Source organism: Triturus cristatus, chromosome 2_2, assembly GCF_964204655.1.
Source record: "Triturus cristatus chromosome 2_2, aTriCri1.1, whole genome shotgun sequence".
In the NCBI taxonomy this organism is placed as follows: domain Eukaryota; kingdom Metazoa; phylum Chordata; class Amphibia; order Caudata; family Salamandridae; genus Triturus; species Triturus cristatus.
The window spans coordinates 851021272-851042228 of record NC_140582.1 but is presented as its reverse complement, the minus strand read 5'-3'; the positions used below and the strand labels follow the sequence as shown (position 1 = coordinate 851042228).

At 45.3% G+C, this 20957-nt stretch overlaps 1 long non-coding RNA gene across 2 annotated transcripts in view; it reads right to left on the bottom strand.

Moving 5' to 3' along the window:
• Nucleotides 1-7881: 7881 nt before the first annotated feature.
• LOC146862874 (uncharacterized) overlaps nucleotides 7882-20957 on the bottom strand; it is a 218352-nt gene continuing 205276 nt past the window's right edge. For both annotated transcript variants that reach the window (XR_014978522.1, XR_014978520.1), the window contains one exon: nucleotides 7882-8759. This is a non-coding gene — a long non-coding RNA (uncharacterized LOC146862874). The remainder of the gene's footprint in view (nucleotides 8760-20957) is intronic.

The window sequence follows — 20957 nt, the reverse complement described above, 5'->3', positions numbered from 1 at the left end:
TAAATCAATTACTTAGTGATAGTTCTGATACAGAGGTAGATTATCAGCTTATTTTTGATAAAAAATATAGGCAAATGAATGATATGGTCCTGGAGTATGATTCTCTGAATCTTGCTTTGCTATAGCAAAACCCCTTAGGAGCAGCATGTCTTGGACACCAGGATGTGGAAAACAAAGTTCTTGAAGAATTCAGATGAAAAAGAAATGGTAGTATTCTTCCAAACAATTAAAAGAGAATAGAAATGTAGCCAAGCCATGACCAAAATTACTGTAAAGACAGGACCATCAATCAAATTGAAAATGAGATGTTTAATGTGACCCACTTTGGTGGCCATAATCACTGAGTTTCTCCCAATACCTTCCATGATTTAAGGATGTTTGATCAATGCCTTTGATTACCTCTGGTCTTTATTTTCTTTGCAATGGCACGCTCAACCACGAGTGAAATGTCTAGTCCATTAAGCACCCCCTAGCTCAATCAAAGCGATTCTATTCAATGGTCTATTGGGCGTAGCTATCATCACTTTTATTAAGAAATGCCTCTTATCAATTGCAAACACTTGTCTTTGAATTGCACCCACCCTGAGTTTGCTGATCATGGTTGGGCATTTGCATTTCCTGAAAGCTGAGTACATTCTCTAACTAAATAACCTACTCCAACTTATTAAAAACAAGTGCTTTCTTTTCTTTGCTTTTCCTTTTCTTCTTCAGTCAGTGGTCTAATATACTGACCCACGCTGCATGGGTTTCACGGTCTCCATTTCATTCAGACTTTTCTCTGAAAAGATTACAGGCATCCCACTTAAAGGAGCCCATCTTCTTTCACTATTTATGGATTGGCTTTGTGCTTTAAACTGTAGACTTAACTCTGTCAATGCAGTCGTAGTTTTAGGTTGATTCACCACCATCACCAGAGTGTCTTTTAATTCCCCTAAGAGACCATTTTAAAAGGCAGCAGCTGCCACCTCATTGTTTCAACCAACTTCAACTTTAAGTTGCCCATGTGTGTGGAATGTGGAACCTGTCGGTGGCCAAAGATGGTCATGAATTGGTACAAGAATTGATTAAAATCATTGGACATTGAATTATCTTCATTGATTAATGATGTAGCCCACAGTAAGGCAATCTCTGTTATAGGTTCTTCTTTTTATATAGGATAGCATAAAGACGACTTTTGTCTGTAGAGTTGTGAAGTGCCCAGGCCATGACTTAAAATTCAATTTACACTGAGCAATGAACAGACAAAATTCATTAGGATACACTGCCTTTTTCTCCGGAAGTGCTAAGCCCAAAGCCCCAGTTGTGGTTTCTTTGAGCTCTGACCCTACAGTGATCAAGTGGGCCCAATTTCTCTTTTGCTCAAGGCGGCTGTCTGGTTAGGGCTTTTGGAGGGATGTTTTTCTTAAGTATGGATAAAAGCACTGCCATATTTGCGTGGCAATGCCTGTGTAATTTTTAATCTAGCTAATGGCGTTCATTATTGCTGATGATAGATTACCGTTGTGATCTATACTGTGCTGTGGCATAGTAATCCGTTAGGATTGGGATCCTGCAAAGTAAGTCTTCAATTCGAATCCAAATCTTCTCTCCAATATAGCTTGGAAACGGAAATGGAAACCCATTCCCAAAAGTATACCTAAAGAGAAAAAGATGGGGTGGGGTGCAAAATAGATGATCCAGACTGGATTTAACTAGAGCTGCAGTATGGACTTCACATCCACTAATTTATGTGGAAAGTTTGGGCGCTGTCTTGCAGAGCAAGACTGGAGAACCTCTGTAGGCCAGAGACTGCAAAACATACCGGACAATGTGATTAATAATGAACTGAACTATCTCTCCACATCAACATGTATTTCACCAATTGTTACAGCTCTTGCCAGCTTCGCCAAAAGAGAGGTGATGACAATCCCAAAGATGGTTGGGATACATCCCTCAAAAAGCAGGGCAGAACACTGGAGTACAAACGTTAAAGGGAAAACAGGGAACAAACATCCAAAACAACTAATATGAGGGAACCGAGGGACAGAACAAAACAAAACATGAGTGATGCAAAAGCTGAGTGCAAACTAGTGCGACAAGCGGGAGCCTCCAACACACGATTTATAGCTTACTCTGCCCTTATAACCCTGGAACGTCTCACATACTACCTTTTCCTTGAATGGTGTCTCTTGGGTCCCACTCTTAACCTGTACCTCAGACTCTAAATGCCTGTCCTCCACATCTTCTACTGCCCTGTTCTCATCCAACTGCATGGTTTCCCCGGTAAATCATTACCTATGCTTGCAGTCGGAGGCAGCTGGCTCTAATCTGATGAAGAGGTAATCCTTGCAGGGTGTCAGCCACATCGTCAGGATGGTGGTCCTCATTCCTGACCCTGCAGAGCACAATCATGATGATAGGAAGGCTTTGTCTGCTCACATGATGACGACTCAGGCAGGCGAGGTAAAGACAGGTGCATTTAGCTAAATGCTTCTGATACATGACTTTACTGTGCAGTTGTTGTCTGCAGCCAGTGAGCTGCAAGAGTTAGGAACTGCAGGATGTCATTCCATCATCGGTTGTTAGCTTCCTTCAACATCATCATGTGTTCAGAATGCACCTAATTTTGCATTTTGCATATAGATTCTCATTGCTTGTTAGTCTTTCATTAATGTTGTGAGATTGCTTCGTGAACCACTCCAAGGACACCCGACCAAGTCTCACAATCACTCACTTTTGAAAAAGTGCTCTCTGTTGATACAGGTCTGCTCAGATCCCACTCACAAATAGACACATGGTCAACCAACCTTGGGTGCTTTAGGAGATTGAGGGTCTGAGGAGCCAACAATGAAAGGAAGCATGGGAAATCAACCATTGGCTGTCTAAGGGATTCCAATATGGTTCGCGGTGAACTGACTAATGAGTTGCAAGATGGAAAATGAGGGTGGCAGGTGAAACATCTGGGGCCTGGGCAGTGTGGCTAGAGTCGCTAGATGAGTCCTGGGTAGCTGAGAAAACTACCTCTAGTGTGACACCTGTGGAGGAATTATCCATAAGAGATCTACATGAGGAAGAATGCACAGCTGCAGTGTGCCCCAGAGGCCTTTGTGATGGTGATGGCATCAACCTCATCTGCTGATCTTGAAAGAGGGTACACTCTTCTCGACACATTAAAAATGCCTGTGGATGAAAGTGAATCATTGGTGCAACATTGTGGCCATTTCATTTGGTATCCACCGTGTTAGCTATTTTCATTAATAGATTCTTTGAAAAAAAAGGTGCACCAGAAAATAATATTCGAGAGAACAGAATGTGTCCATCAATCTTCTCTATTCCAAATATATGTAAAGATAGGCAATCAGCCAAAACGTTTCATTCCTTTTACAGAAGGCACTTCTTCAGGGCTCAATGAGTAATGTAGAGTATTCACAAAAGGAAATGATACGAGCAGCAAAAAAATCCAAATGTTCATATCAAGTAGGAGTGAAATTGAGTTTGATCCCAGTTGGAATTCTTAACAAATTATATTGACGACTGTTCCAAAAGGTTCATATAATAAATAGAGATTTTGTCCAAAAGTGACACTCTCAGTTGGGCGAAAAATTAATCCAATCCCAGCTCACTTTCTTCAACGGAGAGCACTTACGATAACAACATGGTGGCCGGTAGCGATTCCGGATGATTGGATTAATTTGTCGCCCAACCAAGAGTGTCAAGCGTTGGCTGAGTGCCTGTTTTTACATATATTTGGAAAAAAGAAGATTGATGGACACATTCTGTTCCCTTGAATATTATTTTCTGGTGCACCTTCTTTTTCAAAGAATCTTCTTTTAACAGTGGCGCTCTGCGACAGCGAGTGCTGGAAGTTGATGCACAGGACATTGATTTAAAAAGTAACAGGGATTGAAGTGTTGAACCTCGGTCAGCCGTTGTGTGTTTCTTTCTAATATTTTCATTGATAACAATTGTTTAATATATATTTTGTGCACTTCTAATCCTAGAGTTTTTCTTTGATTTTTTTTGCTGGTGAAAGACATTGGAAGGCAGAGCAATAACTTGGAATCAGTACTGAGGGACACTTACATGATGCAATAGGCCTTCCCGTTTGCTGGTATATCCTGGGTGGTTTGGCTTGCACCAATGGCCACATTCAAAACAAGTAGATTCTCTCCCAGATTTACTATTCTCTCCTAAAATTACATAGCCCTCCCCTCCGATAAGTAATTTCCTTTCAAGGGACAAGAAGGCAGTTGATGCTCAAAAATTATATGAATTACAAGTCAACAAAGTGGTCATGCTGTTATAGACATTAAATGCAAAATAAACCACAATCGACGAGATGCTCATAGGAACAGGTGCATAGCTCAGGCGCTGTGCTCATGAGATAGGGAAAAATGAAGCACACAACAACTAAAAACAGCTCGGATACACTTGAGATATGTAATGACTGCCTTTATTTTTGAATGAAATATAATGTATTGTTTATAACAGGATGACCACTCTTAATCAGGACGATTATGTAGGTATGTTCCCAGTTTGCATATCACGTTTCTTCCTGGCTCCCTCCACTTGGGTGCAGCTGTGGCCCGTCCTTACGGGCGAATGGGCCCTGCTCCACCACTTGTTTTGCAGACCTGAAGCTTTGCTCAGCCTGACAGAAACTCTTTATGTTCAGGTCAAGCAGCCGGGCACTAGCAGTGTGCTAAATGCACAGGTGACTTGCTGCCTGAGCTGAACTTTGGCAGGCTCAAGCTGTCACAGCTCCTGTGGATGTGACGTCTGCAGCTTGGCTAAGTCCTTGCAGGACCTCCCCCGCTTGATGAGGGGGAGCATCAACGATAGCCTCTGACCCGGGTTGTTCCATTTGAAGCCCTGAAGGGCCTAGGGCCAGTGTCTATCACTGACACCTCGTCAGACAGTGGGGTGGGGTCAGCAATCCTTATTGACCCCACTCTACTCAGTAACAAGGTAGAGACTGCTACCTCCTCTCATTGGCTGACTAGAGGCCAGCCAATGAGGGGAAGTGATAGTCCCAACCCTCCTTAAAACTCCAATGCTTCTCTCCAGAGACGGTGTTTGCAGTTGGTTAGGCTTTTTGTTTTGCAATGTTTGGTGCGCGTGTGTAAGTATAAATGTATGTGTATTTGTGAGTGCGTGAGTATATGTGTGTGTGTGTGTACGCCCTGGCCATCCGCTGATTTTCTAATTATTTTTTATTAAATTGGCTCAAATATTCTTGGTACTTCTAGTATAATAAACACTCATACTTTCTCTTGAGGGTCTTACTCTACTACACTGATACTATTGATTTGGAATTCTTCTGGTCTTTCCACCTTCTTTCTTTGGTACTTACTATCTTCTCTAAATCTCTTTAACGTGTGTATTTTTGTTTATTCGCGCCTTTTCTACACCATGTCTCCACAGCCTTTAAAACGTTTTTCATGATAACACACGTGTCGGCTGTTGTTGATGTATTGGCTGTTGTTAAAGCCTGTCCTCCTTGCTTGAATACTTTTTGGAAACCACTCTCACCACTTCACTGTGTTAGGCACAACCAAATGTATTGACAGTACATTTGTTTCCTTGATGACCACATCTACATTAACTATCTGCAGGGACGTAGCTTGGTAAGTAAGACTGCGAGGGGGTAAGCTTAAGATTTTCCGACAATCACAATGGCATAGCATGTTAATCATTGTATAAGAAGCAGCTCATGAGGGAGGCTTAAGGGCCAGTGGAAAGGGAAAAGAACTGTAGATTGTGAGGGGTACTTAAAACACAGTATTTTTCAAAATAACCATGTTTTAGAACCTTCAAAGCAGAGACGAGAGTGTGTGTTTTGCGTTTGTTGTCTTAGTGAATATTGAAACATTTCAGGTGAAACCCGACAGACACACTACCATACCCGGCTGAAAGCTCAAGTACCCAACTATTTATTAAATAATACATTCATCAAGTTGGTGGAACACCCCAAATTCCCTACACCATTGCCAAACTGCACTACCATACCCAACAGGACTATTTTGAATACCTGCTCTAATGCAATACATCAAACTTTTGTATTAATGTCAACATTATTTGCTAATTGATAGAAACTGCAGCTCTGTAATGTAAATGTTTGGTGTGCTCCCGACAACCTTTCTTCCTGTTAATTTCTATTTACACAGGTTCCACTCTCATATCCCTCATTGTTCAACCCTACACCTCTGGTCTTAATTCCAAGTCACCCGAAGAAATTCCACTTGAGCCCCATAGTCACAAGAGGCTTGTAGAAATCTGCTTAAATCAGTGCTTAATTTGTAAAAAAACATAAGTGCCAGGACTCTCCTTAGAAGGCCATCACAGCTTGCACCACCACCCAATGACACCATCAGCACTGCCAGTGACAGAACCTACACAACTACTAACTATCACACTGCCACACGTGTGATAATTCAGACTGTTTAAGGCCCCCAGAGGACTAACAATGGCTTGGCGGAAGGTAATAGTTGTTTTAAATGCATATTGAAATAAAAATCAACCTTTGTTCTGCTCATCGTTAAATTACAAAAACAGCGCCACCTTGTGGCAGCTGTCATAAGTGCCAGTGTTGACAAGTAAGTGCCAGTGCAAAGCACCGGAAACCGCCTAGTCAAATTAAGCACTGGCTTCAATGTCCCGCATGAAGGCACATATGCACATCATTAAAAAATGCAGGCGGAATACTGTCTCCTCATGTCCCTATCAACGCAGATAAAGGGGCAAAACTGATTCACTTTGGGCCAAATGTACAGAAAAAGAAAAAGTGGGAATTCTATGAAATCTTTAATTACTGAACCAAATTTTTGTGCGCTTACAAAAATTGGATAGAATTAGCAATTACTTAAAATTCACAGTTTTAAATGGTGATTTCCTACTAGCGATTTATTATTAGTCATATTTTTTGTGAGTTACAATGTAGGGAATCACAATTTAATGACTGTTGCACTGGCACTTCCTAATGACATACCAGATAGGAAGTGAGATACATGGCTCATCAAGCGTAACGTGCACGGCACTAACTGCGTAAAGTGGGGACGCGGTGCGCTAAGCACACCGCGTGCTCACTGTGCGCGCACGGTGCGCGAAGCGCACCGTGCGCGCACGGAACGAACTGCGTGAAGAGGGCGCGCACGCCACGAACGGCGTAAAGTAACTTAGCATTTAAAAAACCGTACAAATTCACTGAAAAAACCATAGGTTTCACACACGTTATAGTTAGGAATTAGCATTTAAAAAACCTTGCAAATTCACTGAAAAAACCATAGGTTTCACACATGTTATAGTTAGCTGGACATTTTACTCATAAAAAACCATTGAAATTCCCCCGTTATAGTTAGTGCAGGCAACTATAACTCACGCGACCGCAATCCTCTGCTGATGACATATGTGTCTTTATGAAAAAAAAATATTTGCAATATATGTATAGCTAAAATTTAATGGAAGAAGACATGGGCAAATAAGTGTCTAAATACAGTATTAGCATCAGCAGAGGATTGCGGTCGCGTGAGTTATAGTTGCCTGCACTAACTATAACGGGGGAATTTCAATGGTTTTTTACGAGTAAAATGTCCAGCTAACTATAACATGTGTGAAACCTATGGTTTTTTCAGTGAATTATATATATATATATATATATATATATATATATGTATATATATATATATATATATATATATATATACAGTTCTATTAATAACACATTATTTATTCCTAACTATTCTTAAGTTCAACAGTCTTCTTCTGGTCGATGATACCATTAGTTGATCAGTTGATTGTAATCTATGACTAACAAAACAATTTAACACTTTAACTGAATAACCACAGAGTCATTTATCAGTTTAATAATTTTTATCTCATTATATGCTCATTTCGGATTATCAGTGCACACACAATCCCACTTATAAGAGAACAATTTATCAAGCAATGTAACCAAAATGAATCATTTGCCTTCACTTCAAAGCATGCATAAGTGTAAGGGAAAGAAGGTACAGCAAATAAATACTTTGCGGAAATATATTGCAAAATTTAAGCATTCAAGAAAGGTGTTACGCACCAAAGAAATCAGGAAAACCGCTTCCTTGGCTTAGGTTGTGGCAAGGGTCCCCAGAGATAGGCTCGGAGGACAAAGTTAACAGGACAGGTGCGGTTAAGTCTTGAAAATAAATCTGGCAATGCAAACGATAATCTCCCAACCTATCTAGTTCTCCTCAAGCGCAGTCTCCTCCCCAGCACTCCCACAACGTTCTCTTACCTAAAGTGCTCTCTCTCGATGCTCTCGTTCAGACGCTCCGGTTCCTGACTAAACCACAGCCCAATTGGGATATCAATTATACCCTAATTCTCATCTCACTATTTTACAATGATGCAGTGTCATTAGAAACTCAGCCTGTGATTTATTAACACTGGTCATGTTAGGGTCTCCTCATCAGGTTCTCATCGCAAGTCCCATACCGGTTTTAACAAAGGAAGTATTAAGGATAAATACATTCATATTTTTCTAAATTAACTTGTAATACAATTTGCAACATTTCAACACGATGACATCCGTTTCACATTCAAATTGCACGTAGCGATGGAAGTTCCCACAGTCGCTGTTGCATCTTGGCACATAGACAACAGGACACCGGTCAACACGGCCTTCACACAGATTACATCAGCTGGTGCACTCGGCAGCTCGTGAGCAGGCAGAGCTCTCCACGCATACACACTTTTGTGGAGGCTCGGACAAGAGGCCATTTTCGTACAGGCCCAATCTCGTACTAAAGCAAATAAACAGAAAGGAATATTAATTCTTAAATAAAACACATTATGTTTACCTCCCACCATACTATTACCCTGTATTAGTTATTACCTACCAAAAGCTATTAATTTAAAGCAGATTTTCTGTTATTCGTGCACAACATGCAAAATGTGAAATGTACAACATAACATGCACTAGTATGATTTTCCACAGCTTAAATAGTTAAAAGGTGCTCATGCCATCATGGTTTAATATATTAAGTAAAATGCGTTTGCCCCATGTATGTATTCAGAGTTGGTTAGTCCGTGCAGGTAATACATTATTATGGAGGTGCTTAACTTCATGAACCTTACTCCATCAATCCCCCCTTTGATGGTTTACCATCATAAAATACCTAATCATAGGATTTGTCAAGTCATATTGCTGTTATTATCTCTTCTCGCACTTGCTCCTTACATTTTACATATAATTTTTCTTTAAAGTCCTCCAATTCAATCTCTTCTATCTCTATTTCCCTTTCTTTATGTTCCTTACTTAACGTCCTTTCTTTCTTTTCTTTGCGTCTTTTCTTCATGCAAATATATGTCATACTCATTGTGAATATTATAATTGCTACAGAAACTATTGGTACTATTAATCGTCCTACTAAGGAACTAACTACCTACGAAAGAAAACCAATTGCTTATAGTAGAAAAACTCTTACTTAATCTCTCCCAGACACCGTCATCCTCCAGTTGGGCTACTTCCTTATGCAAATTTGTAATATTCAGAATATATCCTTCCAGATTCTTACTTTTATCTGGAATGGTAGTACAACAATGTTGAATCTTCAACATTCCACAGACTCCACCCTCTTTTGCCAATAATATATCGAGGGCAAGTCGATTCTGCATAACCATAGATCTCATTGCAATCATTTCAATGTCAATCATCATAAATCCTTCAGCAGTATCCGTTGATAAAGGATCAACCACTGTGGACAATTGTCGAATTTTATATGTATTTAGTGTAACCCCAACTCCAGGTATCAATGCTCCAAATATATCACCTACAATTTCTGAAAAACGTTCTCTTTTCACACGTGTTAGTCCTTACTTCATAGATTCCATTTGTGCTTTTGTCTACATGGTAGACTTTTGGAAAAACAATCCCAAGATAACAAGTTTCATACCCGTGATCTGGTATCCGATAATAAGCTTTCCTCCCACAGACATAATATATGCCTGGAAAAACAGGGTCAGTTCCTCCCTTTAATACCCAACCGCCAATATTTTATAGGTATCTTCACATTCACTGGAACCAATGAAGTAATTGTTATAGTTAGTCCTTTCCCTACGTAAGCATAATTTTCCCTTCTGAGGCCAATACAGGGCCACTGCAGCATAAGTCTTTCCTTTATCAGAATTGCCTTCTCTGAAAACCCAAGGTGGTGACTGTAATTTTTCTTCAACAGCTTTTCTCTGAAACTTAGCCCTTCTCTCTTCTACCATCTCTATAAAGCTCTCCTCCTCCTTCTTAAGCTCACAGGTTCAATTATTCTGATACGCATACTCTATATCTAAGGGTTTTGTTGTCAGGAAGAAATCTCCCATGACCTGTGCAGGTGCTATCTTATTTAACTCAGGTTCTACAGGGACTTTAGCAAAGATTGTATCTACATTGGAATAATAGTAATCCAATTTACCTGTTCTATACAACAAACTCGATAAGACACTACAAGTCACACCATATGTCAAAGGAAGGTGATGGTAAGTCACACCTTCTGAAACAGACTATGATAATTGCATACACACATAACAATCACTCACATCCATTGTTTCTACATATTTGTAGAGTAATTTTGTGAATATGTTCAGGGAGAAGTTATTAACGGATCTATCTTGATGGAAACTACTAGCATCTATCTGATCCAGGTGAGTACTAGGAATTTGCTTCCTGTCAGTGTCTAATTTTGGACTTGTCAGATTGCTAGATTGAGGTGTGTCTTCTTTTATTAAATGTAAAGATGTGACAATTGTTAGTATCACCCAAAACACTATTAGTATACACATAAGACACAAACAAACTTTATAACACTTACACATAAAACTACATCTAGGTCTGGTTACTTGTGCATCAGCCATAGTAAAATTAATCTTATCTTATGTTATAATGGATTTATACCGTGCACAAATACTCAAGAGTGTCCTGGCGCAAAAATAATAGTGACCCGATGGAGCGAAAACTTTAACACGACTGCTTGAAGAGGAAGGTTTTCAGTTGCTTTTTAAAAAGTCTGAGGTCCTGAGTGTTCTGTAATTCCAGGGGCAGGGAGTTCCATGCCATAGCTGCTTTGACAGACAGAGACTGACCCCCCAGCCGTGTTCTGCGGAAACGTGGGATCACCATCCGTCGGTGAGTGGCTGAGCGCAACGATCTGTTAGGGTCATAGAAACCATAACGCTTCCTGATGTACATAGGTCCAAGATCATGTAGAGCTCTGTGTGCCAGAGTAAGAGCTTTAAATTGCACTCTCTGAGCCACAGGCAGCCAATGCAACTCGCGTAAATGCTGTTTTACACTAGATCTTCCAGAGATGTTAAACAGAAGTCTAGCCGCGGCATTCTGTATGATCTGTAGTTTTTTAGGTCTCGCCTGGCTATCGCGTAAGCAATCGCCCAGCGAGACTTATGTAGGGGCTTCAGAAAATGCTCCCAAAGGATTCCCAGGCAGATCACGTGGCGGTTACGCGCACAACCACGCGCATTCCATTTGTCACCAGCTACTTCCTGGGCGTGCGCCGCCTCACGCATTCAGAGAGATTTAGTAAGGGGCACAAGACCTTAGGAATGCGGTTTATGGCCAGTGCATGTGAGGCATTCAAGCGCAAAGCTGGCATCTGGCATCGGACTTGAAAGCAGCAGACTGCTTTCGCCAGCGCGTGCTCGGCCTCACTTCCTGCATCCCCTCTTACAACAATTAACTTTCATTATAACTCTCACCCCATATGCTCGTTCCCTACTACCCTTCCTTTGATGTCCGCTTTTCTTGTTGTTTACAAACCACGCCACACACTGCTGCACGCCACACACTGCTGCACACCACACACTGCTGCATGCCGCACACTGCTGCATGCCGCACACTACCGCACGCCGCACACTGCTGCGCACACTGCTGCATTACACACTGCTGCATTACACACTGCTGCACACCGCACACTGCTGCACGCCGCACACTGCTACACGAAACACAGCTGCACGCCTCACACTGCTGCACACCTCACACTACTGCACGCCACACACTGCTGCACGCCACACACTGCTGCACGCCACACACTGCTGCATGCCTCACACTGCTGCACGCCTCACACTGCTGCACGCCGCAGACTGCTGCACGCCGCACACTGCTGCACGCCGCACACTGCTACACGCCACACACTGCTGCACGCCACAAACTTCTGCACGCCACACACTGCTGCATGCCGCTGCACGCCACACACTGCTGCATGCCACACACTGCTGCACGCCACACACTGCTGCACGCAGCACACTGCTGCACGCCGCACACTGCTACATGCTGCACGACACTGCTGCACGCAGCACACTGCTGCACGCAACACACTGCTGCACGCCGCACACTGCTGCATGCCGCACACTGCTGCATGCCGCTGCACGCCACACAGTGCTGCGTGCCTCACACTGCTACACGAAACACTGCTGCACGCTGCACACTGCTACATGCCACACACTGCTGCACACCACACACTGCTGCATGCCGCACACTGCTGCACGCCTCACACTGCTGCACGCCACACACTGCTGCACGCCGCACACTGCTGCATGTCGCACACTGCTGCACGCCGCACACTGCTGCACTCCACACACTGCTTTTATGCGAGTTTATGCTACTGACATTGTAAATGACAATGCCTTTTATTTGTTTTAAAACCAAAACATAAATAAAAGGCATTGTAATTTTACAATGCCAATAGCTCAAACTCTTATAAATTCGAGACCTATTGCATTGCAAATGCTTGTTTAGTAGTTATCCAGGAATCCCCACATAGAAAGCATTGGCAGAATCAATGCGGGAGAGAATGAGAGCACGAACGACCATTTCCTTGACCGGCCTTGGAAGCAAAGGGAAAAACCAACTAAGTGACTTGAGGGTGCCAATACAAACTCCAGTGAGTTTCTTAATTTGCTCCGTGAGCCACAGGTCCTCTTCAAACCAGACCCCCAAGTTTTTTGCTGGAGCACCCTCAGAATTAGGTCGGGGGAAGTCTGGAGGCCATAAAGATTCTCTGTCGGCGGGCGGGAACTGACCATATAAAAGCACCTCGGACTTGTCCTCGTTGCCTTTCAGTTGGGCATGGGCCAACCACTTAAACACAGCAGAGAGACAATTCTGGGCAATTTCTGTAGACAGGTTGGAGTCTTTCCAAGTAAATAGGAGCTGGGTGTCCTCAGCATATGCAATTATTTTTGCACCCAGTTTCTCGGCCAGAAAAATCAAGGGAGTCAAATAGATATTAAAGTGCAAAGGGCTCAAAGTAGAGCCCTGAGGGACTCCAGTCGACATTTTCTTGGCAGTTGATGAAAAAGGAGGCATCCAAACCTGCTGGGTACGCTCTTCCAAAAAGGATTTCATCCAGTCCCAGGCGGAGCCAGCAATGCCAATATCTGAGAGGCGAGCAAGGAGTAATTGGTGGGGCACCATATCGAAAGGTGGCAGAGAGGTCAAGTAAAATTAGGGCCGCTCTGCCGCCCACGTCCAGGCACTCCCTGATTGCCTCAGCCATTTCCACCAGTGCAGTCGCCTCAGCCATTTCCACCAGTGCAGTCTCGGTGTTATAAGTTACCCTAAAACCAGACTGTGCCGGATGGAGAAGACCAGATGTTTCCACATAGGCCTCCAGCTGTCGAAAGACCACTTTCTCACAGACCTTTGTCAGTGCCGGTAAAAGAGATATAGGACGATAGCTAACAAGTTTGGACGGATCTAAAGAAGGTTTTTTCAAAAGTGGTACGAGCTTAGCCTGTTTCCAGATCAAAGGAACAACAGCGGTCTGTAAGGAAACATTAATAATCCTATTGACCTCTGGATAAACCATCTCAGCGACCCCCGCCAATACTCTGGCAGGACAAGGGTCAGTCGGAGACCCCGACTTGAGGGATTTGAGGATGGCCAGGGTATCTGGTCCAGCTATGGGCATACAGTTCATAAATGGAGGAATTGATAGAGAGGAAGCTGAAAGAGGCGGAGGTAAAGAATCCCTCGGTGCCAGGGGACCCGGCCCAAGACTGTCTTGGATGTTCTGTATTTTTTCAACAAAGAAGAAAGACAGCTCCTCACACCATTGAAATGATGCTGGGAGGATCGTTTGTTCTGCGCCAAGTGCCAAAAAGCTTCTTACAATGGAGAAAATCTCCTTGCTATTGTTGCTAGCTTTAGCAATCCGTTCCGCATAGAAACTGCTTCTTGCCTCCCTAATGGCTACATAGTAGTATCTCTGAGCTTTGCGAAGAGCATTTTTGGCCAAGGGACAGTAGTCCCGACGCCAACACCGTTCCGGTGTTTTACAACCCAATTTGAGGTCTCTAAGAGTGCCTTAAGTGAAGTTATTAGGTAGTGTGATCCCACATATCAAAGGCTTTCTTCTTTACCCCTTCTTTTATTCTAACTAATCCAATTTTCCCGGATGTCTTCTGGATCTTTAGAAATTTTCTTCAATTAACATCGTTGCACCTTAATTTGTTTACAGTCTCTTAAGGTGGATTTAAATTACTCCCTTCACCCTGCTCGTTGTCAGTGCTGTTTCTTTCTTTGTTCAGATCTTCTTCTTCAATTTCCTCCAACACTATGTAGGTCCAGTCTGGTGACTTGAACTTTTGGTTTCGTTTTCTTACTCTCTTTGGTCGCAGCACTGATTTTTCGTCTGACTCTCCCTGTTCTATCTGACTTGAAACTGCCTTTATCTGTTTCAACGCATACTCAGGTATTCCTTTCACTACCCTGTACTTCAGCCTTTTAACTCCGCTTGGCCAATGGTCATATTCTCTTGTCCTTTTTGGTTGAACTCCTTCTTCTTCGCTCAATTCGTATGTTCTTTTCTTTGCTGAATTTGTTTTCTTCTTCACTTCACTTCACTTTCCTATTCTTTTTCTGTATTCCTGTCTCCAGTCTCTATTTTAAACTTTCCCACTTTGTCCAAAATCTGCTTTTCTTCTTGTTCAATAACAGTTTCTTCAGTCCTAGTAGCTGATGCCCACTCTACTTGACTTGTACTAGGCTGTTCACCATCAAACTGCTCTTCAAAGTCCTTCTGCTTAGACTCACCAAGTTCACAGTCTTTTGCACGAGTCTCACCAGTCTCCTGTACCTCGACTTCTGATTCCGAGCTCGGATCTGAAATCTCCAGAGGCCTGCTCTACTCGTCTTTTGGTGGACTTGGGACTCGCTGAGTATGACTGGCATAGATCCAATTAGGTATGCCAGCACCCATTACTGCTGTAGTTGTTACCAATATGACCTGGTGTGGTCCTTCCAGGCAGGGCTCTAAGCAAGTTTTTCTTCTATGCCTTTTTACGTGAACCCACTCACCAGGACTTAGGTCATGGACTTGGGTCTGCTGTGGTGAGGTTACGTCTGCCCCAACCTGATGAAACACAGAACGTACCACATCAGCTAATCCTTTGCAATAGTCAAGGATGAGATCATCAGATTTATTTATCAATTTGTTTGCAGGTATAAATGCTTGTCTCATCGCTCTTCCCTTCAGGATCTCATGGGGACACAACCCTGTCTTTATGTCCGGAATGCTTCTGAAACTCATCAAAACTAGGGGTAAAGCGTCAGGCCAAGTCAGTGCTGTTGATTTGCACACTTTTCCTAATCTGTTCTTGATTGTGCCATTTATATGCTCTACTATTCCAGAAGCCTCTGGACGATAGGCACAATGAAGTTTTTGTTGAATGCTCAATGCTTCACTGTTAGACCTGTCAGCCCTTTGGGTGGTCCCTCCTCATCATTATTTATTTTGTCCCACTTTTTGCCTCAAACCCTGTTAGTATTTTTCCTTTTTGGGAACCACCAGACTTTTTCGTATTGATGCAGATTCAGGGAGCCATTTTATCTACCCCTGGAACTTCTGTCTGAGGGCCTGGAGCACAAAATGGTGGCCACCCATTGTCACCTGTGACATCACTGGAACCTACTAGAACCTTCTGCAACATTCTGGAACCCTGTGACAGTTGGAGGCGGTTTAGAATGTTGGGAAGCTAAGCCAGAGTTGACAGTTGGAGCTGGCAGTTGGCACCTGACTGGTGAAGAGAGAGGAGCAGAAACCTGAAGGAGGAAGGAGTGAGGCAGCAGGGGTGGAAACTTGTGCCTGGAGTGGGGTCCATAAACCCACCCTTGATACTAGTCCCTACTGACTGAGCCCAGCCTGGAGCTCTGTGTGGGAGAAAGCAAGAAAAACCATCTTAAGGACCTGGACAGCAGGAACAGGCCTTAAAAGTAAAGAACAGCAAGTACCTGACCTGGTTACTGGTAACTACCTGAAGTCCGACGTCGAGAAGCCTAGAGACCTGGAGCCCGAGGTGGAGAAGCGGCGCTGACTGGAAAGCAGACGTCGTACCCGGAGCCGCCAGAGGTCGAGAGAGGGCGCCGACGGAGGTCGTGGAGAGTACCAGAGGTCGTGGAGGAAGTCACCCGAGGTTGAGTGTGCGGCGTCGACGGGGAGTGAAGTCCGCCCTCCGGATTCGCCGGAGACCGAGGTGAATCGTGCCGGAGGTCGGGAGTGGAGATCGCACTCCGGAGTCGCCGGAGACCGAGATGAATCGTGCCGGAGGTCGGGAGTGGAGGTCGCACTCCGGAGTCGCCGGAACCTGAAGAGAGGAGCACCGGAGGTCGGGAGTGGAGATCGCACTCCGGAGCCGTCGGAAGTCGACATCGAGCCAAGACTGCCCGACGTCATCGAACAGGAGGTCGACATCGAGCCGAGGCCGCCGACATCGAACCGGAGCCGTCGGAAGTCGACATCGAGCCAAGACTGCCCGACGTCATCGAACCGGAGGTCGACATCGAGCCGAGGCCGCCGACATCGAACCGGAGCCGCCTATCGACGTCATCAAGAACTGACATTGCGCCGAGGCCGCCGACATCGAACCGGAACCGCCTCACGGCATCGACACGACTCCAGCGGCGTCGGAGCTTCATAAAAAGGGCAGTAAGTGGAATAGAGGGCGCCTAAGGCCCTGTGAAGCCCTAAGAGACTATCCTAGGGGCTAGAGAGGTGCTGGAACCAGCTTGATTGTGCCAGGGGTGAGCTGAGACTAATACAGAGGGGTTGTGTAGTGTGGGAGAGCCAGATCTCTAGATTCCCCCTTGATCTACCTCAGTTTAGGCCTCAGCCTTGTCCAAGCCAGGGAGTATACCCCTCAGGCCATCCAAATCTCTGCAAGCTGGGATTGGGTCAAATCATCCCATAGTACCTCAGGAATGTGAACTGATTTACAAGTGTCACTGTTGGCTTTTATTATTTATTGAGAGCACTGTATTTATTGTATTTATCCTATTTATTGCCTCACAGTATTTATTGTTTCACAGTATTTATTGTCGCACAATATTTATGGTCTCGCAGTATTTATTGCCTCATAATATTTAATTGCCTGTATGTAATACAGTTATTTTTATGCCTTGATTATTTATGATCTACCTTATTTATTGAATCGTTAAGACAGTATTTATTTGACGTACCCTTCCACAGAAAAAGCCTTGTGTACTGTGATTGTATTATTATTTATTTAATCAGCAACTAAGAGAAAAGAAGATAAAGAGATATATTTTCAGTATAATTTTTAAGGTGTAGTGTCGTTTTTGGAACGGATGCACGCATGGTTATTGTGTGGGTATGTCGTATGCTTAACACGGTGCCTTCCTTACCGCTCGAGCCAAGCTACCACAGCGTGTCTGGGAGAACACCACCACCACCCTTCCGGTGTGGGAGTGGGTTTTTCTAACATAATTGGTGTTCAGTGGTGGGATAGAGCTGTGCCTACGTATACTCGACAATAACTGTGGGTAGTCCATAGGCCTACACCGGGAGTTTTCTCCAAGCGGACTTCCTAATTGTGTTTTTGTTTTTCCAAATTTACTCTGGTGGTGGGAGGAGGTATTATTAAAGGTACCCCCCTGCATAGCTACTGCAAATAACTGTCCTCTGACCTGAGTGGGCAAGATGGAGTTTGTACTGGAGAATTTAGAAACGTACACTGTGGCCCAACTCAGGGAGTTTTGTCAGCGGGAGGGGGTGTATTGTCCCCCAGGAGCAAAGAAGGGTGCACTCCAAACCAGCTTAAGGGCTTGGGGGGAGGCACGACGAGAAAGCAAGGCTGAGGAGGAGGACAGGGATAGAGAGCCCGACAGTGAGGGAGCTGGTTTGTACCAACCTGAGGTGGGGAACCTGTTAGCGGGGCCCAGGACACTTTCTAGGAAGGGCAGCAGTGCCTCTAGCGGTGGCTTGTCTGAAGTGGAGTTAACAGACCGGAGGGAGAAAAGACAGCTCACATGGGACTTAGCAAGGCTGGAGAAAGAGAAGGAGGAACAGAGGATGGCTCATGAGCTGAGGTTAAGGGAGATAGATCTCCAGATCCTACGAGCCGGGGCACACCCTATTCCTAATGGTGGCAGCGAAGAAAGAGAGTTCACCAGGGAACCCAAACCCTATTTGCCGAAAGACATAGTGGCTAGCTATGGTGTGGGCGACGATATTGCCAAGTGGCTAGCGGCCTATGAGGTCTCATTAAGGGCCCATGGGGTTCCAGAGAAGTACTGGGGAGGGGGATTGTACAGGTACATGCCTCCAGCTGGTAGGGATGCATTGTTGGCCCTAGAGCAGGATGAGCAGACCCACTACCCCACCATGAAAGTGGCGCTCATACGAAAGTTTGGACTAACACCCGAGAAATACAGACAGAAGTTCCGGGGTAGCCACAAACTGGGCACACAGAATTGGGTGGACTTCCTGGATTATGCAAAGAAGGCATTAGAGGGTTGGATTCAGGGCAGTGAAGTGAGGAACTACGAGGGGTTGTTTGATTTAGTATTGAAGGAACACCTGCTCGAAAAATGTTTCCCTGAACTGCGTCAGCACCTGGTGGATAGCAAGCTGACCAATCCCCGGAAGCTTGCTGAGGAGGCGGACATTTGGGCTAGTACCGGGGTGTCCACAAGGGGGACTGGAGGGGAGACTCAAAAGGCCAGACAGGGCGCCCCCCAGAAGAAAGAGGGAGGGGAAAAGAAAAAGGAGTTCTCCAAAGGCCCCCAAAATAATTTCCAAGGTAAGGGAACAGGATTCACCCCTAGGGCTAACCCACCCCGAAACCCTAATCCTGGTCAGAGTCAGCAGCCAAGGGTTGTCCATTGCTTCGAGTGCGGTGGCGTTGGACACTATAAGGGAGATGCGAAGTGCCCAAAACGACCACCCCCTCCCATTGGAGGAAAGGCCCCCGGAGTAGCTAGTGTAGTGCTCGGGGAGGAGATGCCTTTAATTAAGGGAAGGGAGTGGGCGGGTGTCACTTTAGTGTCCCTGGGAGAACGGGAGATGGTTCCTAAGATCCAGGTGCCCGCAAATACTATAAAGTATGGGCAGTGGGTCACCATCAACGGCCAAAGGGGGGAGGCTCTGAGAGACACAGGAGCCAGTATGACTATGGTGCGTAGCCAACTGGTGTCTCCAGAGCAGGTGATTCCCGATGTACTCCACCCTGCCGCGATGGCTGACGGCAGAATGGGCCACTATCCGGTGGCCGAGGTTCCCTTTGAATGGGAAGGGGTTGCAGGTTCACTTCGAGTTGCCGTAAGCCCTGCCGTGCCAGTCGATTGTCTGCTAGGGAATGACATGGAGCACAATGCTTGGAAAGAGGTGGAATACCGGACTCACACTGAGATGCTGGGTACACCTGTCTGGGCCTGTGTGAGCACAGGGTCCGCGACTACCCGGAGAGGGAGTTTGTTCAGGCTGGAGCCTGGAACAAAGGCCCAGCCAGCTGCCGATCAAGGGAAGAACCGAGGACGGGAGGAGCCTGCCTCGGCATCCGCGCCCCGTGTGACGGATAGGCCACCGGAGGTGGTGGACCAGGAGTCCGCGGTGGGGGATGTTACCAAACTGGAGGACCTACCCATCCCGGCCGAGTGGCACGTGGAGGGAGTCCCGACCAGGGAGGAATTCTGCCAGGGCCAGAGGGAGTGCCCTACCCTTGAGGGACTGAGGCGTCAGGCCGAAGCCCAGGCAGCAGGGAACGTTGAAGGGAACTACAGTGTTTACTGGGAGGATGGCCTCCTCTACAGTGAACCCAAGGCACCCCTACATGGATCGTCACGAGCCTTGGTAGTCCCTCAACGTTATCGAGCCTTCCTTCTGGAGTTGGCTCACGAGATCCCATTGGCAGGACACCTGGGGCAAGACAAGACCTTCGCCCGTCTGGTCCCACACTTTTATTGGCCTCAAATGAAAGTGTCGTCCGACACCTACTGCCGGACATGTGTGTCTTGCCAAGCCAGTGGGAAAACAGGGGTGAAGCTGAAAGCTCCCCTGGAACCACTTCCTGTCGTTAGCACCCCCTTTGAAAGGGTGGGCATCGACATTGTGGGTCCATTAGATCCGCCTACTACAGCTGGTCACAGGTTTATCCTGGTTTTGGTGGATCATGCCACACGGTACCCAGAGGCTATACCTCTGAGGACCATTACTGCACCTGTTGTGGCTAGGGCCCTGATGGGAATCTTTACCCGAGTGGGTTTTCCCAAGGAAGTTGTGTCCGACAGGGGGACCAACTTCATGTCAGCATACATGCGGGCGATGTGGAAGGAGTGTGGAGTGACCTACCGGTTCACAACTCCTTACCACCCCCAGACCAATGGTCTGGTGGAGAGGTTTAACAAAACCTTGAAAGGCATGATTAGAAGTCTGCCTGAAAGCCTGCGGAGGAAATGGGATGTCCTCCTACCCTGTCTATTGTTTTCCTACAGGGAAGTGCCACAGAAGGGAGTGGGCTTCAGCCCCTTCGAGCTTTTGTATGGGCACCCTGTGCATGGACCTCTCAGCCTGGTGAGAGACGGATGGGAAAGAACTCCCAGAAAGCTTCCCCAGGACATGGTGAGCTACATGCTGGCCTTCCGAAGCCAAATGGCTAAGTTGTGGAAGCAAGCTTCTGACAACTTGGAGGCCAGCCAA